The sequence below is a fragment of the Chelonia mydas genome, chromosome 2 (genome assembly GCF_015237465.2).
Source record: "Chelonia mydas isolate rCheMyd1 chromosome 2, rCheMyd1.pri.v2, whole genome shotgun sequence".
Lineage (NCBI taxonomy): Eukaryota > Metazoa > Chordata > Testudines > Cheloniidae > Chelonia > Chelonia mydas.
The window spans coordinates 51,738,389-51,762,955 of NC_057850.1; the positions used below are offsets into that span (position 1 = coordinate 51,738,389).

The window sequence follows — 24,567 nt, forward strand, 5'->3', positions numbered from 1 at the left end:
TCCATCATTATGACATTCGCATCTGAAAAGGAATTTTTTATGTCCAAATGACATTTACAGTGAAATCACCTATCTCATTGACAATTCACATGCTTAAAGTTAAGCACTCTGAAGTGGTTTGCTGGATCAGGGCCACAAAATATCATTGTATATGTGTGTATGAATTAGGTCTCCTAGCAATCCTGACTCTTGTTTTTTAACTTTGCCAGGCATTTGACATTTGCATTTTCTAAAAGCATTTAAAACAATCAGAAAAAGTCTTCGTCTTTCCAGCTTGTCATCTACAGAACATGGCTTGAAAGATAAGACCATTGTGCTCTGATCTCATTCCTGTTAGTACTGTAGCTGCACTTAAAGCACCTTGGGGGCGGTTCTCCTTTTTCATCCTGGGCAGTGACAAAATTTAGATGATTTGCCAGCTATATAAGTACCATGCTCTGTTTTGTATTGATTTAGTCACTCTTTGCCCTAAAAAGACCTTCAGCCAGAGTTGTAAATTGGCTGAATAATCCTGCCAGATCCTAGAGGCCACTACAGCACCATCATCCGAACATACAGGTAATATAGCATATTACAGGAAAGGTGGTTCTATTTTAGGTACTTTGATGGCCAGCATTACTGTAGTATCTGAGCTCCTCACAACCTCTTCAATGTATCCACCCTCACAACAACAACCCTGTGAGGTAGGGAAGTGCTATTATACAGAGAGGGAACTGAGGGACAGAGAGACTAGGGGCTAGTCTACACTAGAATGGCTACAGCGAGGTACAGCTGTACCGAGGTAGCTGTGTCACTATAGCGCTGCTAGGGCAGACACTTCATGCCCATGGGAGAGAGCTCTCCCGTCGGCATCATTACTCCGCCTCCCCAAGTGACAGTAGCTATGACAGAGGGAGAGCTTCTCCCACGACATAGTGCTGTCCACACTGGTGCTTAGAGCGGTGTAACTTACGCTGCTCAGGGGGTGGCTTTTTCACACCCCTGAGCAAGTTATACTGAAGTAAGCGTGAGTGTGTACAGGCCCTCCAGCTATGTCTACTCTATGAGCTAAGGATGTAAGTCCCCCGCTTGTGTATACCTACTTGCACAAGCTGTCATTCGGCTAGCGGAAGTACAAATAGCAGTAGACACAGTAGCATGGGTAGAAGCAACGAAAGCACAGATAAGCTGGACCGAATACAGACCCAACAGAAACCAGTGGATCTGTATTCAGCACAGCTCAGCCATGCCTCCATTGCCACCACTCACGCTAGCTTGATGAGAGCTAGGGTGAGTACGTGTATCCGAGCAGGGGAATCACACCCCTAGCTCATAGTATAGATGTAACCTAAGTGACTTGCTCAAGTCACATGGGATGTTTGTGGCAAAGCAGAGCATTGTACCTGAGTCTCCTTAGTCTTAGGTTAGCTGCCTTGCCATTGAGCCATCCTTCATGGAAAAGCAGTTTTTTTTTTAATTCAAAGAGCATTTTGGTAAAACCATATATTTGGAGACACAATGTTTATGACTGTGTAAGGGACAATAACTCACTTTATTTTCAGGTGGAATGTCATGTAGCAAACCCTTTTTGATCCCTCTCCATTGAATTCAAATCAGGAACCTAATTAACATGTATTTGCCAAAACCCTGTGGCTTGTTTGTTTTTTTTTTTTTTAAACTACTCTGACAATCCACACCAGGTATAGAATTTAAGAACCATCCTTTAATTTAGTGAAGGGGAAGGAAGACTTTCAATAACAGTAGTGATTCAGTTTGGTGGAAAACCCTGCACAATGCTCTAAGTGGTAGATGATACCGATCATGACAATTTATAAGAATTAGAGTAAAGCCAATGAGCATATTTTAGCAATGGGGCAGGTGCGAACTCAAAAGTTGGGGGAGGGATTTTTTTAAATTTAACTTTATTTGTTCTGAATTTTGAAATTTGAAGGAGATGGGAAGGAAGATGGGCATAATTTAAAGTCCACAGGACTTTTTTTCTTTGACTTTGAACCAGGCTCAGACAACTGGATCACTAAGCTGTTCTGCGCTGAATGTCTCATCTGTTTTATGTTTCGTAGATAAGAACATAAATTGATGTAATGTGTCACAATGCAAAATGCCCTTTGTGGAAAAGAGGTGGGGGAGAGGGAGAAGCACTGAAAAAGTGTTAATACTATCTTAATAGTATTGTACTTTCAGCTTTTCTATGCATTTTTTTTATGAGCTGTCATAATTGAGAGGGACCGTTCTGTTTAGCCTTTTCTTTACCTACAGCTAAAAAATTGCTGCGTGGGCAACATCTGGGTGGTGACCGCTAATTTCATATAATCGCTCTCCCAGTAAGATGCTTTTCCTGTTTGCTTTCATGTCTGTGAATGAACCCTCCCTTCCTACAACCACATTCTAAATTCCAATCCCAGAAGAATATGATACTGCAAGTGACATCCACTCATTCACAGGCTGCATCCTTGTATGAATGCCAGTTATCTTCCTCCGTGTGTCATAATGACCGTGATTAGCTATCAACATTTGGTTAAGATTTTCAGTCATCTCATTTTATCATTTAAAATAATGTGTTAACTGAAATATAGATACACAAAAGTGATGGCTCTTTTTGCTGATTCGTTTAAAACTTGTAAAGAAAATCATGATTATAACAAGGTGTATTTTCCAGGATCAGTTTTACAACTGGCTTTGCTAATTGTGCGGATCCTCATTCAGTTGCATATTGTGCACATAACTGTGTTAACTACTTCTGTAGTAAATGATGATGATCTTGAGATTACAATAATCTTTGATAAGGAAATGACTAGTAAAAAAAATATGATATTGACTAATGAGGGAAATAGAACCTTCTCAGACTTATAGTTTCAATTACAGTATATATATATATAATTGTCTAGATCTAGTATTAAAGTCGGTGCGGGGGGAAGGGGGGGAAGCAGGGATGCACTGGTGCTACCCATTGGCTAAAAGCAGAGGAGAGCTCAGCCTTGCCAACTCTTACAATTTGACTGGGAGTCTTGTGATAGTGTATTTCTTAATGCCCTGGCTCCTGGAATCATGTGAATATATCAGAATCCCAGCTTTCAATTTTCTTTTTAAAAAGTAAGTTTCTCGTTCTCATGGTTGTAGAGAAAACATGACCTGTGTGTGCAGCCTGAAGGCTCAGAAAACAACTAAAATTTATTGCCAAATTTATTATTATTATTTTAAAAAAATCATTTAAAGTCAATTTCATGATTTTGGGGGCTTGACTCATAATTTTGAGCACTTGGGGCTGGCAATACTGAAAGCGCCCCCTCCTCTCCCTGGCTCAGGTAAACAACTTCCTGGACTGATCCCCCTTCTTCTGGACTGGTGCAGTGAGAACTTCCCATCTGGTTTCAGTTTGCTTTAACCACCGTTTGAGTCTGAGTTACTTGTATACTCATCTCACTCTGTTTCCCTCTCAGGCATGTCAGGCAACTGACATGAAACAGACTGTTCTTGAATTCCAAGGCTGTAGCTCAAACTGGACCATCAGCAAAATTACCTTGGATCAGGAATCCTATCTATGGAATTCCCTCAGTGAAGAATCACTCCGTTGCTGCCCCCAAGCTGCTTCTATTTAGGTTGCTATATCTCCGCCCATTCTGCTATATCTCTTTCCCACCAGCTCTTCCTCTTCGGATTATTCCCTTTTGTCTAGTTTGTTTAGGAAAATTTCTAGTATCTCTAAGCTGAGGTACAATTTAATTTTACTTTCAATATTTTTGAGCTTTCTGGACACTCTGCCAAGAAACAGATGCTTCAGAAATCAGTCAATGTATTAGAAAAAAAAATAGCAGTGTTTCCAGCTCTTCTGATTTACTTGGGAGTTTCATGATATTTGGAGTTTTTTCTTCAGTCCCCAGGACTGGGAGTCATGGGATTACATGAGACTCTCACTCAGCTTTCATTTTAAACAAAAGTAATTTCTAGCCCTCAGGGTTGTGGAGAAAAGCTCATCAACATGAACCCAAGTGTACACTCAAGGCAGAGAAACCAGACAATTATTATATTTTTTTTTAAAAAAATCTCATTTTTAAGCTAATTTCATGATTTCTGGGGGCCTTTGAATGTTTGTCATTGGCAATGCTGAAAATAGGTTAAAATGAATAGGATAGTCAATTTTGCTGTTAAAAGATATTTGCTAATGAAGCAATATTGAAGGGCTGGGAAATCACTTGGATAATGGTACAATTCAAAATGTTGAAAATAACATATTTTAGTATACTTTACTAAGTCAGTGTGAGGGCTCAGAAGCCTTGAACCTAGGCCTGTGGGTTTCCAGGCTATGCACAGACTGTTGCTACCCAGCAGCACAGTCAAATTCTTCGAGAAGGGGGCTAGTGAAGCACTAGCTAACAAAGGGCCTTGCCCATGAAGTTCCTGATTAGTGGAGATGTCCAGCTTCTCCCCTCCCCCGCTCCCACCAATTGGCTGGGACACCCTACTTAAGCCAGAAAGAGGCTCAGGAAATTGCACAACTAGGTGAATCCCTGGAGGGCTACTGTGGACCCTGCCTGACTGCAGAGCCCTGCCTTCCAGCCTGTTCCTTTCCTCCTTATCTCAGACCCATGTCTGTTCCCAGTTCCTGCTTTCCTGCTTCTCTCCAGCTCCCTGCTCCTACCCCTGATGCTGACTGGCTTGACACCCGACTCTGCTTCTGGTTCCTGATTCTAACTCTTAGGCATGACTGTCCTGGTCACTACAGACATGTATCTAATGGAGTGCAGTTTCTTTGGACCATTGGGTTACGTTAATTAGAGGGATAAATATGAAAATAAAAAATATGCTGGGAATTTCAAAGGAACGTAAGGGACTTAGTTGCCTAAATCCCCTGGAAACTCAGTGGGAATGGTGTGCCTAACTCCCATAAAAAGAAAAGGAGTACTTGTGGCACCTTAGAGACTAACAAATTTATTTGAGCATAAGCTTTCATGAGCTACAGCTCTGTAGCTCACGAAAGCTTATGCTCAAGTAAATTTGTTAGTCTCTAAGGTGCCACAAGTACTCCTTTTCTTTTTGAGAATACAGACTAACACGGCTGCTACTCTGAAACCTAACTCCCATAGACTCCTTCAAAAATGCTAGACTTAGTGATTAAATGGCATCCATTTATCAGCTTTTGAAATGTTCTGAATATAATATAGTGTACACTGTCTGTTTTCTCAAAGTGGGCTGTTACGTGCATATATGTGGACTTTCTATTAATACAGAATTCTTGACCTGCATGGTTGTGTGAAGAAGGTTGAAAAGTCCCTTGCATTTCAGATCACAGTGTGGGCCTCCATGGGGGCCTTCTGTTCTGTGCAGGTGGTGATGGTGGGATTTGTGAAGAGGGGAGGAATGACTCTGCCACCCTCCTCCCCACAGCACACCAGCCAGTGCCGTGAACTGACGTGGAGGAATAAATAATTGGCTACTGGTATAAACCAGCAACAGATTACTGCCTGTCTGGAGAAAGCAGAGAAACCAGGGAACAACTTAGGACAAAGTCACAATTCATTGCATGCTCATTGCCCTATAGTCAGGGCAGATTGTTATGTCACAACATAGACCACAGAAAGTTTCCCATTAATCATTTGGGCTATTTGTTTACATTTGAAAGCAGATTAATAAGGAATATAAATGCTATTTATTCATTGACATTTGACAAATAAAAAAATATCTGTTCATTGTCCCTTTGCTGAATCTGGTCCATAAATAATAACCCATCAGGGACCTTGGCCAAGTTCTTGCTTCACACCCAGTCAGTTAATCAGTGCCCCGTGGTACTGTACGTCTCCAAAGGACAAAGACTAATGCACTACCACTGTGCTATTTCTTAGTTGTCACAAAGCACAACTCCTAACACAGTCCACTTCCTTCCCCGCACCTCCGCTCTCCAGCTTGTTGTCAAATCGTCAGCCTTCCGGGATGAATTCTAGTTATTGAACCTGAATCCAATTTTATTGTCTGCTTTGGAAAAGACTGCTAGGCAGAAAGGTAAGAGATCAGATTAGATGAAGCATGAAATGCAAGATACACAAGGTTCATATCACTGTGGTATACTATAACCACATTTATATTGATTTCTCGGGGACTTCACTGACAAAAACACTGTTACATTCTGAAGGTTAACTTTGTTTATACTGACTTTGATGTGCTGGGCCCTTTTGCTTTGTAACAGAAATACTGTCAGGGTGAGGGCTGTATTATTCCTTTGAATGCCAAACTCAGAGTCATCTTTTAGCTGGTAATTCTTTTTGTAATCCACAGAAATGTGCTGCATCCTTATTGTCAAATGAAACAGGGATTATATGATCATAATTGTGATTGATTTCTGATGGATTTAAATATAGCAGAAGCACGTGGAAAGGTTAATATCTGTATTTGGCTCACATTTTGTGTTTTCTCGTTCTTTTAGGCAATATTATAGGCAACTCACAATATCATTTAGAAAAATCCCCAATGATTTTTAAGGGACTATTTCCTTAGCATCATTATTCATCGTTTTATAGCATCTGAAAGCGTGCTTAGTGCTGGAAAGAGAGCACAAGACACTGGTTTCTGTGCTGCAGATCTCCCTGTGTGAATAATGGACTTGACAGAGAAATGAGACCATAACATCCACCAGGAATGAAAAGGGAAGAAGAAGGATATGGGTGTGATGGTACCCAAGGTGGTGTGACATCTCACTATTACCTTCCCCTCAGCGTGAAGCAGTCTTGTCTGTGCCTGCTGTGGATCAGCTCCCTGAAACCACCACCCTCTGACAACATAGGTACTATCTTCCTGACCCTGCAGGCCTTGCTCTGTCTGTACAGCTAGCAACAGGCCCACATCAAGCCCTGAATACTTTGAGCTATCCCTGTAGTGTTCAGCCCCTTGCCCACTGAATTACCAGGCTTGCTGTTCCCAAGGGAACAGTACACACCAGCTTGTAAGGGTCAACTCAGGACCAGCACTTTGCTTAGCACCACAGCACTTAGATAGACTTATAGTGGAAAAAAAAAGAATGTGTATTATCAAAGAATAGAGATGCAGGTTATAATGAGTAAGAAAATTAGAAACAAATGGTTACATATACAACTAATCATAGCATGCTTTCTAGAGACTAAACTTAGGCTTCTTTAGACAGCAGGTTAACCTGTTAGCTATCTCATCCAAATTTCTCTCCAGCATTTTCAACCAAGCCTAGCTGAGATCCCATGATCATGAAGCAAATCCGCTGTCCTTTTACTTCCTAGGTGAGGGGTGCCTGCTCTGCCCTCCAAACAGCCAAAAAAGCCTTTGAAGGGCACCTCAAGATCAGGTTCTCCCCTCCCACTATTTTCTTTTCCAGTTACTTTCTTTTTGAAGGTCTTAAAAGCCTTTATTTGCATTCAGTTCAGACTCGTGATAGAAGACCCATTGTGAATGAGACAATGCTCAATTTACATATAAACAGCTAGATGGATAGACATCTCTTATCAGACAGAAAACCTGTTTTTCATCTTTGCTGGTGACCAGCCTCCCCAGATACAAACTTTGAGAACATATTTGCAGTATATATACATGACTCCTTACACAACACCTGTACATGCACTGGGCAATGATATTGATGACAGGTGACACACCAGATTTTATTTGAGACATCACCTGACTCTCTGGTGTGTATATCCTAGTTCACCAAAGACTCAGGAGATTACTGTAACCCCTCTGCACCCCCTTGCCAGTTGGCATTGAGGTCCTGGGGTCACAACAGGTAACAGAAATACAGCTATGTGGGCTTTCTGCATCGGCCTTGGTGGCTGAAAGATTTTGGCTTTGGTTTTTTATGTGTAAATGTACTTTTTTGTTTTTGTAGATGATGCTGCAGAAGTGAGTTTTTAGGGATGAATTAAATTGAGGGCCCTGATCATGCAAACACTTGTTTGCTGTCATCAGTAGCCCCATTGATTTCAACTATTGGAAATAAAGTTATCATATGCATAAACGTTTGCAGGATTGGGACCTAGATGAACAAATACTTGTGGGGACGCAGCAGTGGAGACAGGGCTGGACAATGAATTGAAGCCCATAGATTGCATCCAATATATTCTCCTCTAACTGTAATGAGAATGGGTGCTGTTTGTAGTGTGTTCACTCTGGTGACAAGTATTGACACAGGGCTGAAGTAATACGTACTCTCTGTAGTCTTGTAACTATTAAAGCAAAAGAAAACAAAATCAATTTGTCCAACTCCTGAAATCCCTACTCGTGTTTTACTCAGACTTTATTCAGACTAAGCTCACTCCACATTCAGGGTTTGGCTCATTGACTTTTATACTGGACTCTCTGTGAGTTCTGTGTGTGGGGAAACTCAGTCAAAATGAGAATGAATTCACTTTCTACGAGCTTTGTTTAACTTGAGTATTAGACTCCAAAATTCTAATATCCAATGCCCAGGGCCTGAAAACAAGCAGTACTCACTGAATGCCATGCAATACCTCTATGAAACCACTACTTTGTTCTCCAGAATCTCAGCTTTTTAAAAAACTTTACAAACTTTTTTCATTTAAAAAAAGAGTAAGCTTCTACTCTTGTTATAGTTGAAAAGAAAAACTCCATAAATATGAACCAAGTGTAACTAAGGACTTGTCTACGCAGGGAAGCAATTGTGGAATAAGGTAGGGTGTGGATTTAAAGTGGAATGGCTATTCTGCACTAGCTCTCCATGACGACACTTATTCTGCGCTTAATCCAAAATGGATTAAACTAAACCACGCAAAGGCACTCTTAGTGTTCATATGAAGAGTTGGCATAGAATAGCTTTTCTACAATAATTAAAATTAATTAATAATAATTACACACATAAGTATTATAAATCATACTTATTAATAAAAATAATTAATAATCATTCCACGCTTAGCAGTTACAGGTTATTTCCCAGTGTAGAGAAGCCGTGATACAGAGAAGTGTGCTTGAGTCTGGAGCGAGCCTGGAACAATAGCTCTGACTGAGGAGCGTGACTTGCCCCATTCATTAACTCAGCTGCCCAGCCATGTAATTGAAATGTCAACAGTTAACTATTTCATTCCTTGTGCAAGAAATTTGAGGGAGGCTCACAGAGCTGCATGGCGTATTGTGAGTGACAGCTCACTTGGATGCCACAAGTGGATGGCATTTGGGGAATACTACTAATTTTCCCCCCAGTCACGAAGAAGTCAAGCTAGAGAGTTTAGGAAAGTCACAGGCTTATTGAAGTCCCAGTGAGGGGGAGCACACACTATTATATCTGAGCCGTCTATAGTTACCAGCATCTAGTTTTGGTGACTCACATCACAGAGCTTATTTTGTAGGTGGAGCGTGGAAGAATGCGATCACCTTTCCCTCTAGGCCTTTCCCTCTCAAGCTATCTGATGTGGGAGACCGGCAAAATCAGTTTTCACACAGACTGTACACAGACTCAGCTCTCTCTCACTTAAAGATTTGGCTCACTGATTTTTATATTGGACTCTCTGTGAATCCTGTGTGTGGGAAAATCAGCCATAATTCAAATGAATTCATTTTCTACCAGCTTTGTTTGACTTGGACATTAGACACCAGAATTCCAATATCCAATGACCAGGGCTTGGAAGCAACTGGTATTCACCAGACACCATAAAGCACCTCTCTGAAACCACTACCATGTTCTCCAGAATCTCAGCTTTCATTTAAAAAATGAGTAAGCTTCTAGCTGTTATAGTTGAAAAGAAAACCACAGAAATATGAACCAAGTGTAATTAAGGACTTGTCTACCCAGGGAAGCTATTGTGAAATAAGGGAAGGTTTTTGGATTGGACACCAGGGATCAAGCCTTTACAAAGGACCCTGTATGAATTGCTGAATTCATTTGCAAACTTCATGGCCTGATTATTGCAGGACAAAATGATGACGACAACCACCTTTGGCGTTACTGAAGAATAAACCTAAAGAGGGAAAATGAAGAAAAGGCAATCCAGAAAAACTGCTCATTCTGTTTAGAAAATATATGAAGAATTACAATTCTGATTGTCTTTTTTGGACAATAATTCTAATAAGAATGCGGAATTGCATAGCAGACGTCCAGCCCAGTGTGAAAAAAGTAAATGGTACAAATCTAATCTATTCTCATGTCAATTAAAGTTTTTTGTTTGTTTGCAATTTTGCAGCTCCTTTTGGAGGCTATGTCGAGATCAACAAAGTTATGTAGGCTTGAGCAGAAGTATTTGTGATGTTTTCTATCTCCAAAGAGTTTTTTTTTTAAAAAACAAACAAACCCTAGTTTTAATGGAATCAAGCATTAATGTCAAATGTTCTTCATAAGTTAACCCAGAATGGTAGTGCAATCAATGAGCATCGTGGAATACTTCCCCAAAGCACTGGAAACGATTACAGTTAATGTTAAGGACCAGGTTTTAGCCCTCGGCCTCCACCTGTGCATGTGCAAAATGGCACCTGCACATAACTATGCCCTTTAAGTGCAAGCCCAGTTTTTCCCCTGAATTGGGTAGCTTTGCAGTATGCCACCAGTGTGCAGCAGTATAGCATATGGACCCACAAAACCCATTTGGAGCCCTGTACAAACAGATGTTAGACTATTTAAAGGGTGCACACAAAAGTCTTGTTTTTTGCATCTGCAGTATGTAGGCACAAATATGTGCATAATTAATTTTGAGCATGTAGATACAAAGGGTGGCGACAGACTTAACTGAAAATTTACCCATAATGTTCAAATTAATCAGTGATCACTTCAGTGGGTATTCTCACCAAATTAATTACTTTATATGGCAATGGTATGATTTGTATTTAAGGTGCATAGTAGAATTCAAATATTCCTGTTCATTTTATTTTCTGATGCCACGAGGTTAATGCTCTGGAAGTTGTTAACTTACCACTTTACATTATTTTGGTTTCCATAATTCTGCTTGGTGAAGCTATGAAAAACCAATTTGTAGAATCCTGATCGTTATGGTCACTTGTGACACAAGTTAATGGGGTTATTTTGTTGAGCTAATGCAACCATATTGTCAAAATGATATTTTAATGCTGTTTTCTTGTCCCAGAAGAAAAAAAAATCATATAGTGGTTCACAGTGCATTTGAGAACAGAAATGCATATGCTGTCCAGGCTTTAGATCAAAGCAGTTATAAAAAGCCACTGGGAGTTGGGATGTTACTAACTGTGGGCCCCTAGCTCTGTGCATGGAAAGGGGACACTCCATGTACAAATCTCTTGCCTGTGTGGAAGAGGGACTCTATTGTCTCCACAACATTGTCTCCACCCTGAACCTCATGGGGGCCTCAGTGTGATATAAGGGCCACGCTGGGGGAGATATGGATATGACAGAACAGGAGGGGGCAGGATGGGGTTGGGGGAGATGCATCTTCTCCCTTGCCAGCTCTGCAAAACCTCAGCAATTAAGATAATATAAGCCACAACCTGTATTCTCTCTTCTGCTTAGCCCTTCCAGGTATCCTATGGGCCACCCTGGCCAGAGAAGCCTCTGGTAGCTCAACTCCAGTAGGACTGAGGGGACTCTAACGGGTGCCAAAGCTGGTGCACAGGGATTGCAGTTTCTTGTGGATCCCTAGCATCCATTCAGATCCCAGGAAATCTGCCAGATATTTGGGATAGGCTCCAAAGCTTTTTCTTTGGAGGGAGCAAACCCTGCCTCCCTCCCCAGCAGTACTTTAAGTGGTTATCTCTGCAAGAGGATCCTCTTGGAGCTTTCCTCCCACAGATTCCCTTCACACAGGAAAGTCTGATTGAGCCATTGCAATGGACTATGTAAAGAAAGAGCCAGAGGTGCCTTTTAAAATGGGGAGTGAATTCAAAGATTCAGTGTTCCTATGGTGGTTCTATTTCCTTTCCAACTATCTGTGCTCCCAGCATTCCCCTTTAATGATGGTTTATAGTTGCCTGTCACTGGTGCCTCTAGGAAAGTGAATGTTACTAATGCCGCCCTGTAGAAGACCGAGGGGGATGCTCATTTTTAGGATACTCATCTCACTTCTCAGGAGGTCACCCCCACTCTCTTAGATCATCTTTAATGGACAAACATGGTGCAAGGCGGTTGTGTGTTTTAGTTCCGCATCAGTGGTTCACAGCCTTTTTGGGTTCACAGCCCAGAAAATAGCCACAAAATATTGCCCTACAACCCACCATATCACTCGCTCCTTTATGTGGCAAAGGACTGTGGGATTTGGGTCATGGGATGTGAGTGACAGATGTAAAAAGAATTTGGGGCATGTGCTGCTGGGGTCAGGTAGGTGCTCTGGGGTTTCTGGCCACCTGTAAAACACTCTGCTCTGAGGGTTGATGCTGAATACTGTGCATGGGGAGGGGATGGAGGAGCTACTTTTGAGTAGGGTGCTGGGCAGGAAGAGGTGGAGCGTGAGCAGAGGCTGCAGCAGGAGGAAAGAGTGAGCTTCCTTCCTCTACTGCCAACCCCCACAGTAACAGGGCTCTGTTTCTTCTCATAGTGCCATAATATAATAAGGTCTTAGAGACCCAGAGATTTTACAGCTCTCAGCTGAGGGGCGCAAAGCACTGAGTATCCCATTGCCACCCACTTTTGGGTCACACCCCGTTGAATGAGAATTGCAGAGACGCTCGGAAATTAGCAGGGTAGCTTCCATTCACATTCTCAACTGCCACAGTCTCCTTCAGGCCAGCCCCTGATTTTATGTAAGAAAGCCAGATACTTTTCTTCTTTTATGCTTTAGAAAATAAAAACGGAGCCCACAATTTAAAAGCTCTACTCAGTGTAGTTCTAATGCAATGACACTCATTCTGAGATTGCTTTAGCTGCCTGAGGTTTTAGCTAAATGGGGCTTTTATTATATTACGGCACTCTGAGAAGAAACAGAGCCCTGTTTCTGTGGCAGTCTTTGCATCCGTTCTGCCACATAACTTTATTTTTATATTGTTGTGCAAACCTGCAAGTGCTTGAGTTAGAAACATATATCAACATGGACCTGATTACTCTGTTGCTCAGGCAAAACCCTCATGGAAGCTAATGGGAGTCTCACAAATAAGGATTGCAGGATCAGGTCTTCATAGATGGGTTGGATTTTTGAATAGATGGATTTGCAGCCCTCCCAAAACGTCATTGTTTTTAAGGTGTATCTTTCATATTGTTTGTTCAAATAGTTTTTGTGCATTCAAATTCTTTCACCTGCACACATGGGTTAGAATCTGCCACCTCTGTGACAGGTGTTAGTGCTGCAACAGTGTGCATGCAAAGTTGTGGGTACATAAACAGGAGCTGGTTGAAGTCCCAACAAAAATGAGACTCAGCATCTTATACAAATCGCACACAGCAGCCAAAATATTGGTCTCCAAAAAGCATAAGGTAATATGTGAATTACCAAATAACACTGACACTGCAGTATTTGGTAGACTAGTTCCCCATGTGTGATGTACCCTAAATGTGACTTGGTAAATAAAAGACAAATCAAGAAATAATTAGCTCTGGCTTTAAAAGCTTTTTGAAACTATCAGTAATCTAATGCAATATGTACAGACGGCTTACTAAAAATTTGCTTAAAGCCAAACAGTTCACTCCAGCATTTCCAGTGTCAGAATGTAGTTACTAATGTGGCTTTGAAGATAATCAGCATGCAACCAGAATCTTAATCTCTACACAGTATATAAAGTATCTTAAAGTAATTTTAAGGTTCAGATGTGAAAGCAAATGGATTCTCAACAAGTTGCCACAGCCCACTTACCTCAACCCTGTTGTATCTAGGCACTATACTATGTATTACCCTGTGTCAAAAATCTCAAATTCCTGCCCAAGGTGCCTACGTAGTGTGGAATCTTCAGGACTGCCATAGCTGCACAAGCAAACTCTCATCCTGAGGTTTCTACCTTGTCCCCAGCCGTGGCTGTATAGTGTCTATGAAACCACCTAAGCTTCATCTGCTTCTCCATTGTCTTGCCTCTTGTGCCGTGACTTACATCTGTGCAAAATGAACTCACAAGAGGTGTAAACTGCTGCCGCTGGTGAACTGAGTGGAGAATTCTGAGGGGCTAGCATTTTGCAATCACTTTGCTCCAGTGTTAATGACAAAGCTAAGCGTAAGGCAGTAAAGAGTCAGGTCCATGGACTCCCTACGCCCATGGAATCCCTGTGCTAAAATGTTCACAGTCTAAGCAGAAGACACAGAGAAAGGCTGGGAGGGGAAACAGAGAGGCAGAGAGGTGAAGTGACTTGCCCGGGTCACAAAGCACATGAGTGCAAAACTGGATGTAGAACACAGGTCTCCTGACTCCCAGTTCAACAACCGCACTGCCTCGCCTATAACATAGTGGGATGTTATGCATTCTGGTTGGCCAAATACTGTTCAACACAATGCTCCTGCAGACTAAAGTTAACTAAAGTATAATTGTTATTGCCTATCTAATGAACCCATTTTTGATTAAAACAATACCTTCGCTGTGGGATAAATCCTTGTCCTGAGGCCTGGATGATTGTATGCAATGTCTTAGCACAACAGGACTATGTTGATGGCACTGGACATTGTGTAAGACTTAGCTCAGAATTTCTTTGCTTCTCAAGTTTTACATCTCAACCTCAGCATCATGTGTTTTGGAAGGGTAGCATTATGGTAATTTTATTTTTGATAATGACATTGTCTTCCATTTGGGATCACCCTGATATCTTAATGTGGTCTGGACAGACTTTCTCTGATGATTCATCACTTGATCGTGTGTGGACTATTGACAAACGGATGTCATTTTATTTCATGTTGACGGAGCAACGCCTTGACTAGACTGTAGTGATGTAATCCTGATACACTGGTTGTCTTGCCATTGTAATCTGGATTCCAAAGACTCACACTGTTGTTTGATTTCATCTTGGCATCACAGCATCTTTATTTTTAGTTTGACTTGATATCTCTGTTTACATTCCCAGCAAAACTTGCATTGACATTACTATCAAATCACTGAAATCACTCTGTGGCCTTTCTCAAGAGGGCATGAAATTAGCTGTATTACCGAAATATTGTGAAATATGACCAGCTTTTTGTTCTGTGTTTGGACAGTGGCTAGCGCAATGAGCTCCTGGTCCATGAGCAGGGCTCCTAGGTGCTATTGCAATACAAATAAATAATGCTACTAAGTAATAATAATACTGTTCTTGCTCAATTGCTATTCTCAAACTGTAGGGCCACCTCCTTAACTGGTGTAAACTGGCATAGTTCAATCAAAGTGTCATAACTCCATTGATGAAGCCAGGGCATTTTACAGCAGCTGAGGATCTGGGTCAGAAACCAGATCCAAATAGTTGCTTTTAGTTGATCTGCAACTGGAACACAGGTATAGAAAATGAGTTTCTGATAACGACAATGGATGTCGTAGGATGAATAGGTGTATCCAAATTTCTTATTAATACACATCATATTCCACTCTTAAGAATATATTTTAAAATATCTTAGACTGCTTTTTAGTACTTTTTAAATTGTGCTTTGAAGGCACCATTGCAAGAGTTCAACTTCATCAGAACATCAGGCACGGAAAATGAGCTCTTAAATTAAATTACATGGTGTATTTCTCTGTCTGTTTTAGACAAATTTAGCCCTGAGTGAAATCAGCTAAATAGAAATTTCTATTAATATGTAGAATTAATGACATTATAAATTGCAATACAGGCAGGCTCTTGATTTTTATTTTTCCATAATTAGAGATGTTCAGTGCTTGCTGAACCATTAAAATGAGGGCCAAACCTATTGCTGTTACTCTCACATTATAATTACCTTGAGAATCCATTTTAGAGATAATATATTGCTGTAAGAGCTGTGAAAGCAATGCCTCAGGTTAACCTAGATATGTCATCTAAAGAAACTCCTATTTTAGAGTGTCTTAAAAAAGCACAGTTGCCACGCAGGATCTTGTTATTTTCAGAAAATGATTTCTGTTATCTGACATAATTTTGATTAGTATAATTTTCAGCATTCTGCATGAAACATACTTAATCCAAAAGCCAAATATGTGTAACAGTTTCCTCTTTTGTACTCCACAATTACTATTGTGTTTTCCCCCACTGCTGACTAAATATCAGAATGCAATAGATAGCACAGGCTGGGATTTTAAAAATCCCATTTTGTATGGAAACTTGGATTCAGGATATTCCATAGGATATTTTAAACAAAGACTTCCCATCAGTTTGGGGAAAAAAAGAAAAAAGATTAGTTTGGATGCTTGTGTACACTTCCAACTGTCATATGTAAGTGGTGTATTTAAGTGATAAAAGATATGTATTATAGTGTGTTAATTAATAATTGTATTTTAAATGTGTATGCCAGAAGAAAATAATTAATGACACATTATAGCAGACTATGGCAGCTAGTGAAGGCCACAGCTGAGTCTTTACTTACACCTGGTCTACCTTATGTTTTTGTACTGAGAGAACTATGTTGGTTAGGGGTGTGATTTTTATTATTATTATTACAACCCGTGGTATGGATGCAGTTATACTGGTATAAAGGGGCATTATTACAAGCATAGTTTATTCTCCTTCCTGTACAGGAATAGCTCGAGTGGTATAAATACTTTTATACTGATGTTTCTGCATCCCCACTGGGTGGGGTGGGGTGACACTGCTTTAACAGTAAGGTATAGTTAAAGCAGTACAACTTTTGGGGGTAGACAAGTTGAGGCCCTGATTCAGGAAAGCATCTTAACTAAGGAAAACCCTTAAGCACATGCTTATATTTAACAATAGGGGAAACTACTTTTGGTGCAAAACTCTTGCTGTTTTGAATAACTTTGAAAGTACAGCACAAAGTATGCAAATATGTACATATAGTCAAGTCTCACCACCTATCTACAGAGCAGATTCTGTTCTCAGGGAAACACAGGTCCTTCTAAGGAAAACATGAGAACAACCAGACAGCAAAACCATCAAAATCTTAACTTTTGGTTTTTTTGTCAGATTGAAAACTGAGCATCCACCTGGAACTTCAATGTTAGTTGTGTTCACAGTGAGGAGGCATTTTCCGAGCATTTAAGAACCTGCATCTTCTCTATTCACTGTAAGGCATCTTTGGAATATAGTCAGGCGGGCACACTTTCAAGATTGCCTAGAGATGTCCAAACATCTGAGTGCCCTTGCTAATGAAGCCAGCTATACTGCTTGAAGAGTGGAGAGGAGGAGGAGATAGAGGAAAATATTTACAAGGGTAGTAAAGAGAATAATTGTAACAGTCTTTGTAACTGTTGGCCCAGTAACATACTTAGTGGAAGTAAACCGGAAGTGTGTGAACACTCTAGTGGCTCAGATGCCTTCAGGTCAGCTGGGAGCATCTGCTTGGGGAAGAGTCACAAATAAAACACAGGGCCTATTCCTCAGCTGGTGTAGCTGAATGGTTCCTGCTAGTGAACAAAAACATGAGATAGTACTGGAAGCAGGGTGTGCAGATTTTAGAGCAAATGTGTGAACCAGAGCTTAGTATATTTGGAAACGTCTACATGGACCAAACTTGAAAACAAATCCAAATGAAAATCTGAGTGATTTTATTTGCATGTTGAACTTATTTTTCTTTGTTTAGTAAAGCTGGCAATTTCAAAATACTGGGAGTAACCATAGTCACTGTCATGAGTAGGTGCTTACCCCTGCCATGTGATTGGTCTAAATTTCAGTAACCTTGACCCACGTCAGGTGACTGGGCCAGAAAATAAAGGCTTGTCTCCTACTACCACTCCTGTGTGTCACACCTTTATTATGCTATTTGAGAAGGAAACTAGATCTGGAGCAAATGGAGCCACTGGAATCCTTCAGTATCAGACGGAATCTGGCAGAGAAATGGTGGTGATTGTTTTAAGGATTTTCCTGGAAGTGAGTGATACTGATGAAAAGGGTTAAATCCTTTGCATCTGTTACTCTGGGGAGGATTGCAGTGTATGTAAGCTGTTGTAATGCAATTCAGTTAAAGTATATGATGAGATTAAGAGTGTCAGGAAAGAAGCTTTCATCAGGGTGTGGACCACAAATAACAAGTCCCTTCCTGATGTGGCCCATGTCCTGCACTATTCTACTATCACAGATTCATCCTCATTCCTATTAAAGCAGGTCTGAATTTTTATTATATTTAATTGGCAATCAAGTTATTAATGGATGAAATCCTGGCCCCACTGACATCAATTGCAAAACTCCCATTGACTTTGAGTCCTGGATTTCACCCAATATTTAATCAATGTACTGGAAAGCATAGTAGGAGGCAATGCTAATAATGTGACATTTACGACCTATTTCTAATGTTAATGTCATTCTATGGCTTTCACTTCTTTCTGTAGGATTTAAAACCAAAATAATGCTTTATTAATAATAATTACTTGATTTATGTTTCAACTAGTGCATTCTCCCAGTTCTTTATAAATACATGAAAGTATTTTGATTGCCACTGTTAAGAAACTAATTCAACAGTATATTGCTAGACTGTATCAGTAATAAGAACCAGAAACATTAGAAACATTATTGAATTCTTTAACCAGAAAATATGAAAAATGAAAAATTTTAGGGGAAAAAGATTGATTTTGCCCTATGACAAGATTTTGCTTGAGCCCTCATTAGCTGGTGGAGCAAACAAATTTATTTAATTGACTAGAAGACAAGTGAGTGCTGGAGAGAGACCTTCAATTGTAACATTACTGTAATAAAACTAGAATAAGGGCAACTGTCTGGAAGAAGCTTCCCACATTACAAATAGCTTTGGTCAGATTTACATAATAGCACTGCAATGATTTTCTGCAGATCTCAAATCAATGCATAAATGTATGAGCTATTACAATTCATGCATACTGTACTTTTTAAATTTGGTGGCAATTCTTAACCATGGCTTTCATGGTATCTTTCTGCCTTCCTTCACAGACTATATGTCATATCTATAGATCAATTCCTAATCTTAAAGACGGCATTGAGAAATGGATTTCTGATTATTTAAAATTAGTGATTATCCCTAAGGCTCTGATCCTGGAAACACTTATGCATATGAGTTCTTCTGTAGAGTTCAAAGAGACTACCCATGTATGTAAAGTACCCATATGAAGATGACTCTGCATGGATGGATCCCTGCACCCAGGCCCTTGGGCTCAGTTGACTTGAGTGGGGCTCCACACTGGCACAGGGGTGGAGTTACTGAGGGTGGGATTCACAAAAGGACAGAGGCGTTGGAAGGCTGAACGTCAGAATGCCTACATTTTAGGAACCTAAGAAATCACAGGAACGCGGTGGTCCACAAAGCTGAGGAGGAGGTGGTAGTAATGGGTCCCTCTGTATAGAGTTTAGAGCACTCACCTGAGACATGGGAGACCCAGATTCAAATTCCCCCTCTCTGCCAGAGAGGGAGAAAGGATTTGAACACTCTCAAGTGAGTGCTCCAGCTACTGAGTTATAGAGTGTTCTCATGTTGTGGTCCCTCTGTCTCTCCTTGTGAAGCTGTTCCCGTGTGGATAAATAATGAAAGTGATTGGAATTGGGGGACTGGACTCTGGCTCACTCACTTGCTAGGTGGGTGCCCTAACCACTAGAGTACAGGGTCATTCCCTTGCTCTCTTTCCCTTTCTCTGGCCCAATGATTATTTTAGTATCTAATGATTAATGTGGCTAAACCTCTACTGGTATAAATCATTTAAGTCAATTTACACAGTCTGAAGATCTGGCCAAAGTATTTATTTCTTAATACATTTCAGATATTAAAACGTGTATCCAGTACAAATTAATAGTACTAAAACTATTAGTTTACGTTTTTCGAAGTCTAACACTATTTATTTTTCTCGGCCACCACATCAGAAAATATGGAGTCTTGCAGGTTGCCCAACGGTTTTAATTTATAAGGCTGTTTTTCATTGCTTATAACATTGCCAAACTTCAACCATTTGGGCTGTAATATTCTATGCCAGGTGTCTGCCTCAGGCTGAACTTTCTGGGAAAGTTTCAGCAAAAACAGTTCAGCCATTTCTGAGAATAAGACTAGGGAAACATATATTGTTTTGACCATTTTAAAATTCTTGCAACCATTTAGCTGAGACGGTATAGCACCACCATGCTTTGGTACCAGGGCTTGACAGTTGGCAGGGAGGTGGCTGCTGTGTCAGAAATGTGCCTTCTGCTTCACAAATTTGGCCAAGTTATAAACCTTTGAAAAATCTCATCTCAATCTCCACACATGCTGAGTAGAAATGTGTTAGCATTTGGCTACATTCTCCATCCCAGGGCTGCAGGGACCAAGCAGGACTTTTCCTGCACAGCTCCTCCCAGCCTCTGGAGGACACAGCAGTGCCAGGCTCAGGAACTGAGTGCAGAGAGGCTATCTTGTGTTCTCAGTTCTCCCCTTGCTGGCACCCAGCCAGCATGAAGGAGGTGGAAGCAGCCTTCCTGAAATGCAAAGGGAACAATAGCTGCACCTAAGTGGCAGCAGATAGAGTAGATTTGGACAAGGAGCATCCTGGGGAGGGGGGCAAAGAGCGGAGATGGGGACTGGGAGCTAGTAATAGGGGGAATGACTGGGAACTGTTGGGGAAAATGAGGGCAGTGGGAGCCAGCTGGGGAGTGTGGAAAGACTGAGATGGGACAAGGGGTATGGTTGAGACACACTGGTTGGGCAAGCAGATTGGGACGAGGATACTAGGATGGGAAATCTGGGATATAGACTGTGATTGGGAGCTGAGGTAAGAGAGGGATTGGGACTCTGATGGGGAGCTTTGAGGAAAAGTCTGGGACTGGTTGGGCAGGGAGACTGGGATGAGGAACCAGGAGATATTGGGGGTTGGGGAGACAGGACCAGAACAGGGATAAATTGAAGAGGATGAAAAGAAGGGGGTTACGCTTAGGGGTAACAAGGACAGAAGCATCTGTGACCATGAAAGCACACTTCTTTCTAGCACCTGAATGGAGCTGTTTTTTCAGTGTTCTTTTTTTAAAAAAACCCCTAGGTAATGACATTTGAAAACAACATTGAATGTAGGTTTGATTTTTGTTGTTGTTGTTTTTTAATGTATTATTATATTAAAACATTTTCTTGCAGATTTACTTTAACTGTTCTGTGCAGTGTCTTGTGTTCAGTGGCTGGGCATTTTTTTAGGTTGTTGTTCAAACATCACTCACATCTTGGCCATATATTCTTTGTGTAGGAGAGGCCCAGAGCTTTGTGGTTTAAAATTCCAGTGCACCATTGACAAGATGTATAGGTAATACATTTGTACAGCACTCACAGCATCTTCAGTGCATTTGACTCTCACTAGTATATTTACTATTCAGGCCTCCTGCCACTAGAGGGCAAAGTCATTTATGCTAGGAGTTCACTGCAGGGCACATTAAAGTTCACCAAATAAGCTCCTGGCCTTCCTGACATTTTAATAGTGAATAAACTGAATTCCACTTCATTAGGGAGTAACTTGCATCCCTAATTACATTCAGATTTAAAATGAATATCTTACGATTAATGGTTTTCAAGAATGAATTATTAATATTGCATGTATTAATTTTTTAAATGTAGCATCTTGCTTTCCTGGCAAAAAGTCATTCTCCTTGGAAACATGTAAGTCTTCAATAAATGCTGACGAATCACTTTATAAACTACAGTGAGTGTAGGTTGTAATTACCTACTTATTTTTATTTAAAAAACCCCCCACCAGACTATGATACTGCAAACTGTCAGACGGCAATCTTGACAGCAACAAATTATCTAAAGGTATCAGGAAAGGTAACTGTTCAATTAGAAATGCAAGCTTTTGTGTTACATCTTTTCAATGTAATCTTTGGAGTGTCACGTGCAGACTTCTGCATAGTGTCTTATTCCAATGTGAGTTCCTAGAGAGAAACTGTTTTTCCAGTGACACTGAAAATGCTGAATGGTGTCGGTTCATCTTTCTGCTCATCTTTCTGCTTGATTTATTTGGGGATTGGTCCTGCTTTGAGCAGGGGGTTGGACTAGATGACCTCCTGAGGTCCCTTCCAACTCTAATATTCTATGATTCATATGAAAGGTTTGAGGAAAACAAATACACACAAAATAGCTACTTGTGATCTTTAATGAGGCTTAATAAAAATGGGTTGTAAACGTCACTGACACAAAATCTCTTTGAGAATTAATAGGGAAGGGGTGGCCAAACTTACTGGGCCTCCAAGCCGCATCTCTCAATCTTCAAAAGTTTGAGAGCCGGGGCAGGGGTTTGAGAGCCGGGGCAGCCCTCAGCCCCAGCAGGTGCGTCCTGCAGGGCTGAAGCCCCTAGACCCCCCTCTCCGCTGGACAGAAGCTCCTACCCCACCACCCCACTGCAAGGCAGAGGTCCTGAGCTCCTTGGTCCCAGTCTGATAGGTGGAGAAGGGGGAGGAGGGCAGAGAAGGGGGATTGCGAGCAGCGCTTTATGGTAAAAGAGCCACATGTGGCTTATGAGCCACAGTTTGGCCACTCCTGTAATAGGGTCTGATTCATGTATTACATTTTAATTTTAAATATTTCCTAGGGGGATACACAGATTTCGCTCTTTCATGCATGCATGTTGGGTACTGCAATGCCGAGTCCTTAACGGGCAGAGTGTCATTTACTGGAGCTCTGACCTGGCTGAGGTCTGTAGGTGTTTCTGTAATTTAAATGTAAGTAATAACTCCCAGTAATAACATTAGATACTTATGGGAGTTTTGTCAGTATAAGAACTGCAGGAATGGGCCCAGTGTACATAGCAAGAGGAATAGGATAAATGTACATGGAGAAATCTTAGGCCAAAAGGACATTTTATTTTTTAAAGAAATTTAGAAAGGGTAGAAAATTGGGTTGAGATGGAAAGCGATAGCCATGGGGTCACCGCTGGGAATGTATATAGAAGTACTAAATTTATATCTTAACATGAACGAGTCTTTTAGTATGTACATGAGAGAGGGAGAGAGATGTATAATTTTTCAACCACAAGCTATCCTAAGGATTTTAAAGACCCCTTTAGGCAATATAACACTAATATAGCTTCAGGAAGGAACTTGCCATACTTCTTGATCTGATCACTGGGGTTGTTTTTGTTTTGTTTTTTAAACTTGTATAACATCAGAGGATCTCAGAGCACTTCCATGCCTTAAGAAATTGAATTTCACATCACATCTCAGAGGTAAATGAATAGCACTATCCCCATCTTTTTCATGAGGAAATGGAAGCACAAAGCAATTAAGCAACTTGCACAAATTAAACAAGATGTCTGTAGCAGAACTGAGAACAAAACCCAGGTCCTGTGACTCACAGTTATGTGGCTTAACCACAAGACCATCCTTTCTCTACAAAATAAGTTTATTGTAATTACAGATTCTTCACATTTGAATAATTATTTATTTTGTATATATACATGCCAGAGATTAGAGTGATACTCTAACAATGAAAAAAATTGTTCAATAAAGCCTAATACTTGATGTTAATGCTATGTACCAGTTTAATTGCACAGGCCTGTCAGGGTAGCTTAAATTTACTTTCACTCATTAACTAATATTATTACCAGATTGCAGACAGGAAAGGGAAAGCACACAGATGTAACAAAGAATGACATAATCACAAAGCAGATACGCATGCTGGGTACTGCTCAGACACACAACATTTTGAAGTATATTCTGTTTCAACAGATCACCATTTTCTAAGATGGGTTCCTATAGTTAGGCTCCTAGATCCATATGCAGGCATCTAAATAAAATTGTCCTGAAATTCAAAGATGCTGAGTAATTATAACTCCATTAACTCCAGGGTGAGTTGTGGGTGCTCAGTATCTCTTAAAATCAGGCCACTATTTTGTAGGTTCTTAAATATGGATTTGAGGATGACTGTATACACGTAAATATGAAAATGTTGGCTCCTGTCTATCGAGAGAGGGATACTTGCTCTTGGATTAGCGTTGTTTATAAATCGAAGAAAGAAGAACAGCTTAGACAGTATCAAAGGAATACAGAGCCTTAGGGCTCAGGCCTACCCTCAGATACGTGTGTATGAAATGCAGCAGATCCTGTGAAAGCAACTACCTGGTTTCACCTGAGGGAAAGACTCAATCCTGCTCATGTTGAGTTCAGTAGTAGAGCTTCAACTGACTCCCATGGATGCAGGGTCTGGTCCTTAGTTTGGAGAGTCCACATCCCCCAAGCTGAATCCTCAGCCATCCATTTAATTGATAAAGTAGTAGAATACATTTTCTTTATACTAGAATAATAGCAGTGTAGGACTGGAAGGGAACTCAAGAGGTCATCTAGTCTTCTCCCCTGCACTCAGGGCAGGACTAAGTAGTAACTAGGCCATCCCTGGCAGGTGTTTGTCTAACCTGTTTTTAAAACTTTCAGTGATGGAGATTCCAAAACTCCCTAGGCAATGTGTTCCAGGGCTTAACTACCCTGACAGGAAGTTTTTCCTAATGTCCAACCTAAGCCTCCCTAGCTGCAATTTAAGCCAACTGCTTCTTGTCCTATTTTCAGAGATTAACGAGAATAATTTTTCACCCTCCTCCTTGTAACAACATTTTATGTACTTGAAAACTGTTAACATGTCCCCCCTTAGTCTTCTCTTCTACAGACTAAATAAACCCAACATTATCAATCTTTCCTCATTTTTGTTATTCTTCTCTGGATTT

General features: G+C 40.7%; 1 protein-coding gene and 1 long non-coding RNA gene across 3 annotated transcripts in view; one reads left to right on the plus strand and one right to left on the minus strand.

Annotated features, from left to right (window-relative positions):
* Window positions 1-24,567, minus strand: part of STMN2 (stathmin 2) — a 52,048-nt gene that overhangs the window by 20,239 nt on the left and 7,242 nt on the right. Inside the window, exon 1 of one of the 2 annotated variants that reach the window (XM_043539440.1) lies at window positions 15,705-15,709. The exons of the other annotated variant lie outside the window; for it this stretch is intronic. The gene's annotated coding sequence lies outside the window, so the exon portion shown is untranslated. Of the gene's footprint in view, window positions 1-15,704; window positions 15,710-24,567 lie in introns of those variants that run through there. 2 annotated transcript variants of the gene reach the window in all.
* The window catches only part of LOC122464443, a 40,801-nt gene that overhangs the window by 2,840 nt on the left and 13,394 nt on the right, over window positions 1-24,567 (plus strand). The gene's annotated exons all lie outside the window — the stretch shown is intronic.